We start from the raw sequence: 18,393 nt of genomic DNA on the forward strand, positions 1-18,393 counted from the left end.
AACCGTAGTAAGCTTTTTATTGCTGTATCAAATTTTGGCAATTTCATCATGCATGAAAATGTGTTCAATTTTTTTACCCGGAAACGGTGCCTCGTGTACAGCAAAAAGTCAAGTAACCGAATTTGCTCCTAATTGAATAAGAATTTAAAAAGTAATTTTTATTGTCGGAAAAATCAGTGGCGTTTCATTTTTTTATCTGAAAATACTCAGTCTCGCTGCAGTACGGACGTCACTGGTGAAATAGAAAAGGAATGATATTATGCAGAAAGTGCTCCTTGACGCTCAAAACCTATGTCTCAAATTTCATAAAAATATTTCAAGCCGTGTGAAAGTTATTAATAAAAAACATTTTTTTTTCTATAATTTTAACACCCCGTATCTCGGAGAGGAAACATTTCTCGATATATGTTGATATGACAAAATGGGGCTTATTTTTGATGTAGAATACGTGGTTGAAATTTCTTGGTTACGATCTGGACCACCCTGTATTTGACAGCGTGTGTTTCAAAATAGCGACCACCCCTGTTGGCAGACGCTCACGACTTCAATTCAGTTAAGATCCTAGATCATTTTGACACAACATTCATCTTGGTAATAATTGAAAAGTTCTGATCGATTTCTTCAAATCTTTTCAATTTTTTTTTATCCAATAAGGCGATCACTCACGAACGGCAGACGGACGGTTTCAAGTTCACATTATTAAAATGAACCCAAAACTCAAATAATACTGTATTATTTAAGATATTCAAGCACAGGATCTGGTTATATTAAAATCAATAGGGTTCCTCATACCTACAGATTATTTGTTTGTATATAATTCAGCGATATTAGCATATTTGCAGAATTCAATACCAAAAAAAAATCATAAAGCTCAATACATAGCGATCTCCTGCTCCTTAATGTTTTTGCTTGGGATTTCATTAGAGTTTTTCAGTGTTTGATTATTAATTGCGCACTACTGCTTTTGGACAGTAAGGAAAAAATTACTTAGATTATCCCCCCATTTTATTATCAACATCAAAAAAACGTTACCGGAATGATTGTTTTATGCGATAGCTCAATTTAAAAATGGAATTACTAGTGAAGTATTCAATTCTATGCTCTGCCAAAGTGAATATAGTTCATATACAAGTTGATTGATTAATTGAGCTGATTATCGAAGTAATGGCTGCTAGGTATATTCATCATAAAAGAGAATGTGGAATTTGCCACCTTGGTGATTTTGACCCATTAGCTCTCAATCCATTTATAGATTATGATAAGATTGTAAGGGTTGGTGTCAGATTAAAGAATGCCACTGATATTCAATTTGCTCAGAAGTTTCCCACCATTCTGCCACAAAATCATAGACTAACAGAAATAATCATCAGGTCTTTTTACTATAAAAATTTGCATGGTGGTCCATTGGCAATTTTATCTATAATGCGACAGCAATATTGTCTAATATCAGGCAAAATTAAAATAAAACCGGTGTTGAAAAAATGCAAAATTTGTTTTAGAGTTAAACCTTTCATAATGCAACAATTAATGGGAAATCTACCAAAGGAACGAATTTCTGCGTCTCGTCATTTTCTGCGGAACAGATTTTGCTGGTCCATTCAATCAAGGCCGACAAATTGAGAAACACTGAAATTATAAAAGTGTACTTATGAATTTTTGTGTGCTTCACCACCAACACTACCCATCTAGGATTAGATTTATCTAAAGAGGTAAAGCTGTCAAAATATAATGGTTCAAATTTCATCGGCGCAAACTACGCATTGAAATATTTCTTAAAAGTCTTGAGTACAGAACAGCATAAAATTGGAAATGATTCAGAATCAGAGTCAATAAAATGAAGTTTCATTCCAAGCAGATCACGTCATCAAGGTGGTATATGGGAATCCTCTGTGAAGGAAGCAAAATTTCATCTTTATAGAGCCCTTAATGTAAATTTTACACCAACGTTTGAAATTTTGCACACATTATAACGATTTTTATTAGTTGCTTCCCGCTTATAAAAATCGTGAACTTGTTTTTCTTGCTCGAGCTTTCGAGATTATTTATTTATTATCTCTTCATCAGGAGAACGAAAATATAATACAATAATACATTAGTAAAAAGGACATAAATGAATATTATAAAAGGTTCACGAAATTGAAAAATATCAATTAGAGGAAGAATAGTGTAGAAATATATGGAAGATCATCAACAGTCTTTAGATTTTCAATTTTGATTCAGAATGTCACTAGACAATATATCATTTCACAATTTACATATCTACTGAAAAATTTTTTTTAAACATTGGCATTATTTGAGTGGTTTGAATCTAACTGCATCAAATAAGAAAACATGGAACTAAGAAAGACCACGTATATCTCATCTTGAGTTCATACTATTTGAATTTTGTGCAATTCTAACCATTTCCTGTTTGTTGGATTTCTTTCAGAATCTAATATTTCTACATCATCAAAATTTGGTTCATGTTGTTACTCTAGAGAACGAACAGCAAGAGTACATGAATTCTTGTTAGTCCTGATAATACTTTTATGTAGAGCAATACTTTGGCTTAATTTTGTTGTAGTTTATTAGACCTATTATTGTTCTCAAGGTTATCTTTCAATTTTGTATATATTTTCCTGAGAGTTTTGACACTTTCATCGCAATTTTGAATTTTTCTCTAGGTACTAATACTTTGATTCTATTGGTAAGTTGTTCATGGAAAGGTAAAACTAGATGATTACATTCTTCTTCAACCAATTCTTGTTCTATATGTAAATCTTCAAAGTTTTGAAATTACTACCCAGCGAGCACAAACATCCCTGGGATGTTTTGGGATGTTTCGAAAATGTTGGCATGAGGATGTTTCTTTGAAACGTAATATGCACTTCCCAAAGAGGTCTCCAAAGGCTATTGGAAATCTTTATTTGTTCTGATCTGTGCCATCTGTGGCATTTCTTCGTCTACCTACTGAGAGGTACTGTCGAGTTGAAAATAATGTAAACGTGTGGATATCTTCTCTTGACGTCGCATATTTTGCCTTGGGAGGTTTATTCCAAATAAACAATATACAATTCACCTATTTCATTTTGCCGCCATTTCCACTGTCTTCGTAGTTTGGACTGTGGACTGTTCGGAGTTGAAAGTTGATTGGTGATTTGTATAATATTAACTACTTCTGTGTTGGTTTTGATTGTGAATTTAGGATCGATCACTTCATAGTAACCAAATACAATTAATAAGTAAGTATTACATGAATTAAATGTATAGTATAATGTCCAGAAACATACATATAACCTCAAAAGAATCCACGCAGCGTGGTTAATATTATTTGTGTATTTGGGACTAGGTATAAGAGATCATTGTATTTTGGTTGGAATAATCGAATGGTATATGGAAGGTTATAATTATTCAAGGAATAACTTTTTAAAGTTTAAAGCCATATCATCGAGGATTTCAACATATTTCGATAATCTATCTCTGCCGTTGATAATTCCCACAATATTTTGTAAGATTACTCTTCCGACGATGATAAATAATCATTCATCACTTGTGAATCACAAAATAATTCAAATTGTCCCAGAAAAGTTCTTGTTTTTGAAAACTCCTTTAAATTGTTCCATCTTTAAATACCAGTACAAATAATTAAATAAATAAAATCGTTTCGCAAATCAACCTGTTCAGGAGCTATATATCAACTCAAATCTTCCAGATCCTTTCATGCAGCTATTTTCTCTGTTATTTTAATTGGAAAAAATCATCTTAGCCTTCATATATTTTGTGAATTAATTGTTTGAATTGTTTTTATTTTGTAGATGTCATCCATAAAAATTCCAAATCACTAGGAAAGTATTCGAACTCTATGCCAAAGATTGGTTTAGGCATTTTAGGCAGAGGAGGAGGGACGATAAAATGAAGGGAAAATAAATTCTTCATAATTTTTTTTTTCATTTTCCCTTTCGGTACATCTAATATTATAATCAGTTTGTTTTCTATTATTTCTGTTTTTTTTAATGTTAAATGTGATATTTCTTTTTGGTTATTTATGTTTGTTTTATTGAATGTGATATATTTTTTGTTTATTCTCCCTTTCTGTAGTATAATATTTATCAATTGTTTTTTGTTCAATTTTTTATGTGAAATGTGATTTCTTTTCCTTTTGTACCTGTTGGAGTATCATTAAAATATTTTTATTTTTATATAGTATTCTGTATTTCATTTAAAAACTTTGTAGTTCATTTAAAATAGAATGTGGTATCCTCAAACATTCAAATAAAAGAAAAAAGGCCTCACAAAAGAATTTCATATAAAGTCTTACAAACAGCGATTTCGTGTGCGCAAAGCGCTTTAGAAATGTTCTATTGTGTACATGAAAAGGCTATCAAAAAAACTTCTGAGTAGTTCTTTTTGTGACATCCCAGGGACATCCATATAATAGCCGCCTATGGCGGACATTGGCTGTTCTATAAAAGTTCTATTCATGTATAAACAGAACATCGCAGTGGATGTTCAATGTCTCGAAATCTCTTACTTTTAACATCTCTGAGATGTTTTTGTGCTCGCTAGGATTGTTATCATCAACAAAAACATGAAACCTTCTATCTGACAGCATGTTTTCCAGTAAACGAACCATCTTTCCACACTTCAGATGAGTATAAGTTTGAAAATCAAACCGTCCTTCCATACTGTGTCATATGCGGCAGATAAATCTACAAATGCTGCTCCTGTTTTCAATTTATTATTATTGAAACTTGTTTCAATGAAAGTGGTGAGGCTTAGGACCTGATCACAGCAATTTCTATTTTTCCTGAAACCCCCTTGACAATTTCGGAAAGCGTCTTCTAGAGTCGATTCAATACTAAAAAGAATTAGCCTCTCTAAAATTTTGAAAGGAACACTCAATAAACTAATAGGTCGATAACTACTGGGATCAGAAGAATTTTTTTCCACGTTTCAAGATTCCTATGACCATCGCTTTTCGGAACTCGGCTGGAAAATTGCCAGTATTTAGAATATTTTCATGAAAAGCTAATAACCAAGACAACGCTCTTTTGCCTAAATGCTTCATGAATTCAGGATAAATTCCATCGAAACCTGCAGCTTTTCGAGATTTAGAAGATTTGATTGCTGATTTTAATTGATCCATATTGAATGGATTAGAGATGACATCCACGGCTGGAGTTGAGGCCCTTAAATGGTGTGGTGTATGCTTCATGTCTTTCATTTTTGTACAAACCAAGGTCTGTCGTTTGAAGCAATACCAACAGGTCACTTAGGCAGCACAACGATTTCGGTCAAGATGGTCAGTGGAGTACATTTCTACGCTACAGCAACAAGGATGTGCTGAAACTTGGATCACTGGTCATCCTAAAAGAAGGAAACCTCCCCCTGATGCAGTGGAAATTGGAAGTGTTGAAAATATTTCCAGGAACAGATGGCCTCATACGAGTTGTAACAGTGAACATACAAAGTGGTGAAATTACTCGTTCTGTGCAGAAGATTTGTGTGTTTCCAATTGAAGGCAATTTGTAGAAATAGTTGATTAGCAGTTAATAACCGACTCTTAATCATTTGTATATATGTATTGTAATTTCTTAATTTATTAAAACCATAAGGTTTCAAGGTGGGCGGAATGTTAACCGTTGAAACTGTCATAGAGCTAAGGCCAAAAAGGTTGGAAAGAGAAGTTCATTTGTCAGTTGCATCTACGTCAAATCTCTACGTGCCAGCTGACACCCTAACCTGGACTCTTTCATTCTCTAAACAAAACACTTTTGTACGATTATCATATTATCATAACAGCCTAAGCAATCAGTAAAGTGTATAAATACAACAAGAAAACACACCAGTGCAGTTTTTGTTATCTATATATATTTTTTTTTTTTTTTTTTTTTTTTTTTTTTTTTTTTTTTTTTTTTTTTTTTGTTAATCACCATATAGGGTAGGCAGCTCTGGGGCAGCCGAGCACATCATCTGCCAAGGCTGCCTCAAAGGGACGTTAGGAACTTCCTCACTATCCTTGTATTTGCGAGGATGACTTCTCTTTGCGCCAGGCTTATCAGCTTTCTGTCCAAGCCCATTCGTAGGGTGTTCTCCACAAGATGCCTCTCAACCAGCCCGTTCGTTGATATGACCAGTGGAAGTATGGATGTTGACTTCAGGCCATAGATTGTCTTCATCTCGAACGCCAGATCATGATATTTGGTTAGCTTCTCAACGAATGCTCTAGGCACATTGTCGTCGGCGGGGATAGCAACGTCCAGGATTTCTACTGTTTTCTTTTTCTTATCGAACAGCAGAATATCGGGCCTATTATGTTTTATTGCCCGGTCCGTTGTGATGAAAGTATCCCAATACAACTTGTAATTCTCATTCTCCAGGATGTTACATGGTCGATATTCAAATGGCTTCATGATTTTCCTTATTAGCCCACATTTCATGGCAATTTCCTGGTGATAGACTCTAGCCATCGCGTCGTGCCGCTGTGTATAATCCACCGGTGCCAAAACAGAGCAGGACGATGTGACGTGCTGTATGGACTCAGTCATCTGGGAGCATTTTCGGCATTTGTCTGTTGGTATATTCCTTCCCGTAATGTTCTTGATATATGATCTCGTCGAAACCACTTGGTCCTGGATGGCGACTAACCTGCCCTCTGTTTCAGGAAACAGATATCCAGCTTTCAGGTAAGTAAGTGATTCCGACTTATCAACGTGACTATTTTTCAGACTCCCAGGGTATCTTCCGTGGAGCGCCTTGCCGTGCCACTCCTGTATGAGCCCCTCGTTCGTGAGTCGCACCGGTTCCAGTTGGCCTGCCAAGTTTAACGGACTCAAGTTTTCATCTGCCTGACATAGAGCACTGTAGAAAGGTAAGTTTTTTGATAGAAAATACTCTCTCATACTGCGCACTGTTTTGTCATGTACCATTTCCAGGTTCTGCAGCCCCCGCCCGCCGTCCCGTCTTGGGATGTAAAGCCTATTCACGGACGCATGTGGATGGTGAATGCCATGTCTGGTGAGTAGTGCTCTTACTTTTTGGTCGATATCTCTCAACTCTGCATTTGACCATCTCACCACCCCGAAGGAGTAGGCTATGCATGGTACCGCCCATGTATTTACAGCTTCAAACATTGATTTGGAGTTGAGCTTACTCTGAAGCACCTTTTTCAGCCTGCTAAGAAACTTATCTCTAAAGATCTTCTTCACGTCAGCTGTCTTTATGTCTAGGGCCTGTTGTACGCCCAGGTATTTATACGTCTCCTGCGCTCCCAATTCAGGTATCTCCAGGCTCTCCATCACCGAAAAGACCTCTCCTTCCTGCACTCGACCTCTTTTTACATGTACAACAGCACACTTCTCCACCCCCAACTCCATTCCTATTGCCTCGGAGAACGCTGCCACTATTCGAATTTGCTTCCTGAGTTGTTCGTCATTCGCAGCATAGAGCTTAAGATCGTCTATGTACAGCTGGTGGTTAATTCTCATGTTCTGCGCCCTTTGTAACTTATATCCGTAGATCTGCTTCTTCAGTAGTCTACTCAGGGGGTTTAGAGCCAGACAAAACCAAAGAGGGCTCAGCGTGTCCCCCTGGAAAATTCCTCTCCGGATTTTGATTTCGGTGGTTTTATAGTATTTGTTTTCTGTGTTTATCACCAGTTGTGTGCGCCATGTCTTCATTAGATGTTCTAGAAGAGTGATGATCGGCTTCGATATACCATACAATTGTAGTGCTTTGATCAGCCAAGTGTGAGGAACCGAATCGAAAGCTTTCCGGTAGTCGACCCATGCTACCGATATATTCCTCTGTTTCTTCTTGACCTGTTTAGTTATTATGAGGTCGGTTATTAAGAGCTCTTTGCATCCTCGGGCGTTTCCACGACATCCATTTTGTTCTCGTGCTAATATGCTATTTTCATTCACGTGTTTCCAAAGGTTTCGGGTAAGAACTGCTGTTAAAATCTTATAAATGGTTGGGAGGCAGGTAATCGGCCTGTAGTTTTTGGGGTCCATGGTGTCATTTCCCTTTGGCAGCATATAGGATATACCAAGCGTGAAGAAACCCGGTATCTTTGTCGGGTCCAACAAGACTTCCTGAAACAGCCTTGCAAGGTGACAGTGCGCAGCCGTGAAGTGCTTCCACCAGTAATTTTGTATCTTATCCACGCCAGGAGCTGACCAGTTATTCGTCTTTTTCAATGCGTCCTTTATATCTTTCTCCGTGATTTCTATGTCCTCCATGTGGTACTCATTGGACTCTCTCTCCAAGTCTGTAATCCAATGTGCTTGTTCGTCATGCCTTTTCTCTTCCTCCCACACTTTCTTCCAGAACAGGTGCATAGATTCCTCATCGGGCGGGTTTAACTCTTCAGAGGTCTCTTGTTCGAGGTGTCGGAAAAATTGCTGTCTGTTCTTGTAGTAGAGCTGGTTGTTTTTGTACCTTTTTACCCGTTCGTTGTACCGTTGGATTCTACTACCTAATGCTTTTATCCTTTGTTTTAGCCTGTCAAAAACCACCATTATGCTTTGCCTGAAGTTACCACTCCGAGCTTTGATCTTGAACTCTGATGCAATCTGACGGGTCAGCTTTTCGACTCTATTGGACGGCGTGTCCGTATTAAGGTAAGTATGCAGTATGCCAATGCTCCTTCTTATGTTATTGATCTTCTTTTCCAGGCGATATTTCCAAGGAGGCGTTGTTTCGCCTTTTTTCGGTAGCGCATCTTCGATTTTCATTCCCAGCTCAGAGCATACTGTGAGTGCGCCCGCGTACACGAAATCTGTGATATCTTCCAGCTGCAAGGTTGCTGATAACTTGCTCTTCATTATTTCATCTACCTCCTGTACCCTCTGTAGCATGATCCTTGACCCCTTCATTCTTGGTATTTTTGGCCTGTTTTCAGGTGTTATTCCGGCGTACAATGTATAGTTCTTGATTAGAGCTCGCTCTAGTTGGTCTTCTTTTAGTATGGTCTCTTCTGTTGCCTCTGGAATTCGGACTGGCGCTTCTTCTGCCAAGTGATCATCGCAATCCATCACGGCACCCCGCGGATAGCAGCTGAGCATGATACTGTTCAGTTCGGTGTCGGTGAACTTTTCATTGTTCAATAGCCATTTTACTCTGTTGGACAAGAGGTTAGCGTAGGTCTGCTTTTGTGGATTCAAATCATTCCAGATATTTGTGAGTGCTTGCCTATAATTGCTGTTGGTGTTACGTTCCAAATCCTTTGCTATATAATGAACACGCAGCAACAGGATGTTCTCCTCTTCATTCCAGCGTGCTCGTCCATCTCGTCTTGGAGCTTCAGCGGGACGAGCTCGACAGCTGTCCAAGCTAATGCTCCTCCTTTCTCTTCTAGCAGGAACCGAGTTCTGGCTTACGGTGCCATCTCGGGGGACTACGCCGCTCGCACCGCAGTTTACCCCATCGGGCTCCTCCTCCGGACGGCTCCGAAGAGGGCCAGCCCGCTGCCCTCTACCGCCCTGACACATGCTTCTCGTGATTGGAGCTTCGTGTTCTTCAGCTTCCCAGGCTGCTAACCTGGGGGCTGGGCGACTCGGGTACGCGGGGTCGTCACTCCCCGATAGTCCTGCGACCACCCTGCGGTGGTCACCTCCGAAATCGGAGGTGACAACGTTTTGCCTTGTTTTTTAGCTTGTTAGATTCAGGAGGCTTCAGAGACCAACATATCAAAAAATCGTTTTGAGGTCACAACGCACCCCGTTTATGTACTGAACAATCTTTTAGTTCGAGTGTATATCACTGGCGCTAGTGTGCTGAGCTGTATATCGAAGAATTGCTCTGGAAGACTCTTTGCTCGTTAGCACCTCCGAAAATGGCAACGTTGTATTGTCAAAGCAGATGTAGACAAGCGGAATATAAGTATACGGAGGAATTAACTGTAGAGAGGCGCAGCGCGCTATCTCCTCCATAATTGCAATCCAGGCGGCATATCTGAAAGTTTTTTTATCGCATTCTTCTGTAGGGGAAAGAATCACGTGAAAGAAAAACCAATCTGGGCTCTCTCGAATGGGATTATGACTGTTTATATTTCATCGTGTGTATCTATGCATCCGTTGAACTTCTTTCATCTCAAGCTAACACTATAATTCTGAATTTGGCGAACTATTTCATTCCTATCTGAAAACAAATCGAGTTGAGTCTTGTCCATAATAATAGTGCTTCTCTCTATGGAAATGATCCGTATAGATAATACTACCTATTAATATAACGAATAATCTGTATTGTTACATTGCTTATAATAAAATGAGCTGTTCAAAAATAAAAATTTTTGGAAAAGAATATTCAGATGTAAATGGTGATGAATATTCAAGGACAATGAGCAATTCCGAAAATTTTCATTTCAGAAGCAAGAGAAAAATTGCTACAAATTTTACAATATCACAGAAATGAACAACGTCGGCTAAACCGAATGTTGGATATTGTTGTGTTATTTCAAATGGAACGCTCTATATATTTTTCTTGAATCGGATTGCTCATTGATTTCGAGGAATCTTTCGCTCAGAAACATCTCTTTTATTATCGATTATATTCAAATATTGGATTTTCCCGAAAATTTAAAGAGCTTGTACCATTTCTCTGGTTTAAATTTTTTAGTGATGTATCATAAAGAAAATTATCAATTATATCGAAACAAGTAAGATTTTATGAAGAATTATTCAAAACAGATTTGCATTTTTCGATAGATCATACTGGATTTAAGGAAAAAAATAAACAAAATTGAAGTCTATTGCAGGCCTTGAGTCAACTTATTTTGAAATTGCAACAATATTTTTGTCAAGACATGATGAATCTACAAAATGAAGTCAATATAGATACATACTCGGATACATATAATTGATATACAGATGATTGATAGGTAAATTCCCAAAAGCTATGATGAACAGCGGACACTATGATGGACGCATGATGAAAGGACAAAGACAAAAGTTAATTTTTTAGTATTTTGGCATGCAGTTTTATTATTCGAAATAAATGATGATTCTTATAATTAACAAATCAGGTGCAATTGAAGTTTTTGTTTTGGTCTTCGAAAATTACACATATTGATTAAAATTCTACTATCAAAAATAAATAGGTACATAGATCAAATATATCTGTATATAGGATATCTGTAAACAAATGCGAAGGACTAAGGGAGATGATTCCTTAATGAAAATAAGCGGGGGTAGTTCCTATAAATTTTTTTCCAAATCGACAGCCCTTCCAATATAGAGCTTTTGGAAGGCGATGACGAGCTTACAGTTTTTAATTTTTTTTTATAGATTCTAAAAAACACTGTGTCATAAAACTATTCATATCATGAAGCACTGAGTAGATTGGTACCAGTTTCAACTTTGGCAAGCTCTTAGGTTAGGCGGTAACTTGCTATCGATTTTTTTAATGTGTAAAATGAATTTCGTGAATACCGAGGCCAAAAACCACTATTCTCCGCTATAAAAATTTAATATTATTCCAATAATATACCGACTTAATTAATGCTACGCTGCTATTACTATAAGGCCTGGTTGATCAGTTCAGGATTAGGCCGAGATTTAAGATGATCCTAGATTAACCTGACAGAAATGAACTGAAATGTCAAAATCAATCTAGGATAAACGTTAATCCTGAACTGATCAACTGGGCCTATTCATGTAGAGTTTCGGATATGCGAGAATCTACTACTTTTTCTTCAAAACAACAACGGCGCTGAAGGAAATGTGTCTCTCGCTTAAATTCAAAATTTTCTGTTGAAATGTTGAGATTTGATTTATTATGCTATTGTCTTAGAAGTGTACGAAACTAGCAGGTCGGGGGATCCAAGATTTCGGGCCGATTCACCTCAAAAAAAAACATAATAAAATGAATTTCGTGAATACCGAGGCCAAAAACCACTATTCTCCGCTATAAAAAATTAATATTATTCCAATAATATACCGACTTAATTAATGCTACGTTGCTATTACTATAAGGCCTGGTTGATCAGTTCAGGATTAGGCCGAGATTTAAGATGATCCTAGATTAACCTGACAGAAATGAACTGAAATGTCAAAATCAATCTAAGATAAACGTTAATCCTGAACTGATCAACTGGGCCTATTCATGTAGAGTTTCGGATATGCGAGAATCTACTACTTTTTCTTCAAAACAACAACGGCGCTGAAGGAAATGTGTCTCTCGCTTAAATTCAAAAATTTCTGTGAAAATGTTGAAATTTGAGTTATTATACTATATTGTCATAAAAGTATACGAAACTAGCACGTCGGGGGATCCAAGATTTCGGGCCGATTCACCTCAAAAAAACATAATAAAATAAATTTCGTGAATACCGCGGCTGAAAACCACTATTCTCCGCTATAAAAAATTTGTATTATTCCCATAATATACCGACTTAATGAATGCGACGTTGCTATTACTATAAGGCCCGGTTGTTCAGTTCAGGATTAGGCCGAGATTTAAGATGATCCTAGATTAACCTGACAGAATTGAACTGAAATGTCAAAATCAATCTAGGATAAACTTTAATGCCGAACTGAACAACTGGGCCTATTCATGTAGAGTTTCGGATTTCTCGAGAATCTACTTCTTTTTCTTCAAAACAACAATTTTCGAATCATCCATGGAATAAATTCAATTTTATCTAATATAACACGCAAAACGAAATGTTACTCGAACTCGGCATCTTGAGAAATTCGTTCCATAAAAGCCCGAATCAGGTAGAAAATTTTGAACCCTTCATATCAGCATTAACACGTGTTTTGCAGTAAGCAGATGCCGATTTCATTTTCAACGGGCCATGTAACTAGGGTCGGCGTTGGGTAATAAAGGGATGAACGTTTCTTACAACAAGAAGAATTTGAATTTTCATATGAAGGTGATGGCATTTGTTTTAAAATTTTCAGAGTACAAGAAGTATACAGGGTGTTTCACGAGTAAACGGACAAATGAAAATCGTGAATAGATGGCATTCAGCTTGAGTTTAGAATCATCCCATATACAGGGTGTCCCAAAACTAGTGAATCAAACGTCATACCACGATTGAGTAAACCAAATATTATCGAATGACACCAACATTAGTTCGACGAAAATATACCGTTTCCAAAATAATCAGAATTTTATTAAAATACCTAAAGTTGCCGATTTTAGAACTATTTTTCTTAATAACAGGGCCAGTTTGTGAAAAAGGATATCGATTTTGAATTATATTGAACTAAGATTACTGTTTTATCTCCCCTAATTGAAATTATTTCAAGTAGTTAATCGATAACCATAACCTAAGTAAATGTAAATTAGAACAATTGTTTTTTCTACATAATTTTTAATACTCAGAATAAACATTGGTGATAATATGGAAGAAAAACGCTATCTTTAATAACAAATTGGCCATGTGATTGAAAAAATAGTTCGAAAATCGGCAACTTAAGGTTAGGTTTTTTCAGAAACGGTACATTTTCGCTCAACTAATGTTGGTGTCATTCGATAGTATTTTATCTACTCTATTGTGGTGTGACGTTTGATTCAATAGTTTTGGGGCACCCTATATATATATAGGTTTCTTCGGTTTTTTTTTTTAAATTTCTCGAATTTCCGTTTCGTTATAACTCCTGAAATTCTCGATCAAGTCGACTGGAAATTTATATTTAGCCTTGAGTTGTTAACTTCATTGAAACAGAGCATTAAAAACAAATGCAAGACATATATTGAGAACGAAAAAATCCAGTTGAACATTTCCAATTCCATTTTTAGATTTCCACATTTGATTGGCGATCATATTCATACCATTAATTAATGTGAAGTAAAAGTCAATATGCAGCGCTGTTTTTTCCAGTGGCATTTCACCAACAAACAATTATTCATTAAAAATAATCCACTGATAAGGCATACCAAAGTTTCATTGATTTTGAGAGAATCAATGCAGATACCTGAAAAATTCAAAATTATGACGAAATAAACTACAAAGTGTTTTGCATGAGTTTAAATTTGAATATAGCCTCAATGAGTCCGGTCCTGTGTTCGTCAACTTTTAATGTTCTGTCTTATTGAAACTTACACAAGTTTAAGCGGATAATGAATTTTTAGCCGAATCCGACTAAAACATTTGGAGTTATAGCCGAACGAAAAATTCGGGAAATTTGAATAAACTCCACTGTATATTGGAAACGGAATGCCTAAGACACACATATGAGGTGTTTTTGAACTCAGCTCAATGCCCTCAATTCACGGTTTTCGTTTGTCCGTTTATTTGTGAAACACCCTGTGTAGTTAAAAATCGCAAAAGACTGATGAGTTTTAATTGCTCGATGGATAAATTAAGAAATGCCATTAAATCAAGGAGTTTTTTTTGATCCCCTATGATGAAAAATATCAATATCCAGTTATTATTATTATTTGGGGTGATTAATCGAAAATCCCCAATATCTCGAAAATCAAGGCACTTTTACCAAACGTAAAATATAATTATCTGAACCGTCATAGAGTCCTCTACCCGCAGGATCCATATTATCTATTCATTACCCCACACCCTGTATAATTATTATTATTATATCAATGTATTGAAAATAAACAGACATGAATACAAGCCAATTGTTTTGTTTGAAGGTGAAGCTCCTCTTGCTTCTTAATTCTTTCAATTATTTTGACTACCATTCACGCAAGATAATTTTTGTTGAAGAATTCAAAATTCTTGTAATTATCCGTTCATTTCTTCAAGAGATACCCATTCCCTATCACCTTTGAGTATTCAACTCAATGCTTACACTGCATCAAATGCATTTCATCTTCGGGTTGATTTTTTTGAATTCTACAACTGATGTAACGTCTTCAACCTTCAGCAAAAGAAGATAAACAACAGTAACTCTCCTCAAGCTACTGATCACTTGTATTTTCCATGTAAATAAATAGATTTGGTATGTCTTCAATCAGTTCGTTACATATTTTCGACTTAATATTTTCCGAAGTGATTTGACATTGTGATGAAATACGTAATTACTGAGAGTCTCACGTAGAACGGACTACGAAGCACTGATTTAAAACTCAAAAATGTTTTGACAAGCGTCTTAACCCAACATTTTCGTACCATACAGAGTATCCAATTTCCATGGCCAATCCAGTGCTAAAATAAAAGTGAATGAAGTATAGAAGCTGAAAGTAAAACGTATATCTCTGTTGATTCATTCGGGAAAAACATTTCAATGGAGTTCCTAATGTCGTGAATATAATGCCCAAAAATTAGATTACTATTTCATACCCTAACAAATGCGGTAAAATTGTCTTTGGAATTAATCTTATATGTCACGAAAAATTTCATTATCTTGTATCATTCATTTTGGGACCTATATGGTATTAAACTTCCCTATCGGACGAAGTATCGTAGACATAAGCACATTTATTCAAAACTTTTGATATTCAAGAAGAAAAGATAATAATTTCTGTCCCAATTCATTCATACCGAGATCACGAACCATATTAATCAATTATTAGCGTATGAAGTTTATTAATATTAGTATCGTTCTCGAACTATTTACAGGCTTCAATGTGTGTGAATGAATCGGAAGAGCAGCTGGGTCAAAATCACCAAGGTGGAAAATTACCTTTGACAGAAAATAAATCACTGAATTCTGCCTTTTTCCAAAAAAATTATCATTTGTAAATTCACACCTGTGTTCATTTTAACTATACATAATATATTTTACTTCAAAAATGAAACATATTCATCATTATTTGAAGAAATACGTACAAAAAATCATTTCGGGAACGTGTCCGGAATAGCAATCTTTGGAAACTAACATCGTGAATATTCATAAAATGGAATAAATTAAACAAGTTTTCTTTCTCATTGGCCTAAAATTGTATCTTAAATCAAGTAATTAAGGGTTTTATTGAAGAAAAAAATTGAATTAGAGAAAATCGATACAAAATATCATGTCCGACAATAAGAGCGTCATTTCAGTGAACAGTTTTGATAGCCCGAAAAAACTATGTTTGTTAACGCAGTATTTACATTAGATGTGGTCCAGTGTAGTAGGAGGTCTAAAGGAAGTGACTGTCTAGTGAGGTTTTCATCTAAATAATTGAAAATGAATGGTAAGTACCTTTCGATTCATTTTTGATAGACCGTACATCAATAGGTCATCATACCGGGAACGCGTTCATTTACTATGTGTATTAAACAATATATGTTTTATTGTGTTTGTAACGAAAACTTACTTCAAATATTTTACATAAACCAAGCCAAACGCGATATCGCAAATGACTGACGTAAGAAAATGGAGTTCGTATTTGAAAAAATCATTTCGGGAACGGTCATTTCGGGAACGTTCCCGGACTTGATGGAGCGTTCTCGAAATGACTATGATGTTCCCGAGATGACTATTTGATTGCCAAAATGATATATGTTATAACCATTGATCATTTAATTCATTTTTTATCGTGTAAACTCGGTTTTTAATAAATGTTTCATTTTTCAGCTAAATGGAGTCTCATAAGTCTGAAGAAAATGAAAAAAACGTACGAAAAAACAACTCAAGAAAAATAGTTCAGCTTACTTGCGAAATCGAGAAAAGGCTAATACCAGAAAAAAGAAATTTTTAGATAAGATGACTGAGAATGATAGAGATATTTAAAGGGCTAAGGATAGAGCATACTACATGCTGAGATGACTGAGAGAGTAAAGCGAAAGCGGAGAAAAATTTGGAAGGAAGCATGACAAAAATACAAAAAAAAAGAAGAAAGCATTATCAAATATAATGAAAAATAATTCTCCACATTCCAATGATGATCACTATCAGTGAGGAAAACGTCATTGGGAAGAAAAATTGTGCGGAAAGATAGATCCAAAGCGTACCGCAAAATAATGCGGCAGGATAAAATGATAACTGAAATTAAACGAAAATATGAACATTTTTAGAGGACACTGAGAGGAAATGAAAAAAAGAGGACAGGAGAAAACTCAGGTGCAACAACACCAAAAAGCAAAGTAGATGCATTCCAATGAAATATCGACGAACGCAAGACTCTTTTATTCAACGAAGAAATGACTACGCAATTGAAAGACACAGCCAGTACTTCGAAATTCTAAAGAGAGGGAAGTTTTCCAAAAATGACTAAGACTTTTATGCCAAAACAAAGAAACAGTTCATCGATTCTGTGTGTGATACAAAAATGCGTAAGATGGTTTTGAAGCCGGAAGTTAAACAAAAAGTTGAAGATTTCTTCGAAAGGGATGACGTTAGTAGGATGTGCCCAGCCAAAAGAGATTTCGTGAAGAAGAGAGGCATCAAGAAACAAAAACTACACTTTTTATTCTCCGTTAAAGAACTGATGTCAAAATTACTCAACGGAGCTGCAATAAATTTGTCCTATTCAATATTATTAAGGGCAAAAACATTTTGGGTAGTTGCCCCAAAATTAAGGGATAGAGAAACTTGTTTATGTGTCAAGCATGAAAGTTTCGAACTCAAACTGAACAAATTAAAAAACTTACAAAATATCAAGTACGGAGGTATTGAGAGAAATATCATGGATTTATAGTTGCGATATAACTTTCCATGACTGTATGAATGGTTTATGTGATAACTCTGAAAATCCAAAGTTTGAGCCAGGTGATGATACAGATTCTGTGGCATACTTTCAATGGAAGTGTGTAAATGAAGCTAAAAACGTAAAGGTTGATGACTTTAGAATGATAAATAATTAAGAATAAACCAAATGTATAACATCTAAATATCTGCTTATGATTCGATAATTTTACATTTTATCTCTATCGTCATTTACGGAACACATACATCATTCCGTGAACACGTCGTCATTTCCGGGAACATCACCCAAAACTCAAATAATACTGTATTATTTCAGATATTCAAGAACAGGATCTCGTTATATTTAAATCAATAGGGTTCCTCATACCTACAAATTATTTTTTTGTATATAATTCGGCGATATTAGCATATTTGCAGAATTCAATACCAAGAAACAATCATAAAGCTCAATTCATAGCGATCTCCTGCTCCTTAATGTTTTTGCTTGGGATTTCATTAGAGTTTTTCAGTGTTAGATTATTACCTGCGCACTACTGCTTCTGGACAGAGAGGAAAAAATTACTTAGATTATCCCCCCATTTTATTATCAACATCAAAAAAACGTTCCCGGAATGATTGTTTTATGCGATAGCTCAATTTAAGAATGAAATTACTAGTGAACTATTCAATTCTATGCTCTGCCAAAGTGAATATAGTTCATATACAAGTTGAGTGATAATTTGAGCTGATTATCAAAGTAATGGCTGCTAGGTATATTCATCATAAAAGAGAATGTGGAATTTGCCACCTTGGTGATTTTGACCCAGCTGTATTCTATATATGAGTAGAATTCAAGCTGCTTTACCTTCTGTCCTCCTAAAATCTGGCAACGTTGCGG

General features: G+C 35.8%; 1 protein-coding gene and 1 long non-coding RNA gene across 4 annotated transcripts in view; one reads left to right on the forward strand and one right to left on the reverse strand.

Moving 5' to 3' along the window:
* The window catches only part of LOC123318393 (dynein axonemal heavy chain 8-like), a 1,393,903-nt gene that overhangs the window by 1,237,572 nt on the left and 137,938 nt on the right, over positions 1 to 18,393 (reverse strand). The gene's annotated exons all lie outside the window — the stretch shown is intronic.
* Positions 6,324 to 9,402, forward strand: LOC123318571. The gene is made up of 3 exons (XR_006538329.1): positions 6,324 to 6,850; positions 6,915 to 6,996; positions 8,481 to 9,402. It is a non-coding gene; the product is annotated as an uncharacterized LOC123318571 (long non-coding RNA).

Source organism: Coccinella septempunctata, chromosome 1 (genome assembly GCF_907165205.1).
Source record: "Coccinella septempunctata chromosome 1, icCocSept1.1, whole genome shotgun sequence".
NCBI classification, from domain to species: Eukaryota; Metazoa; Arthropoda; class Insecta; order Coleoptera; family Coccinellidae; genus Coccinella; species Coccinella septempunctata.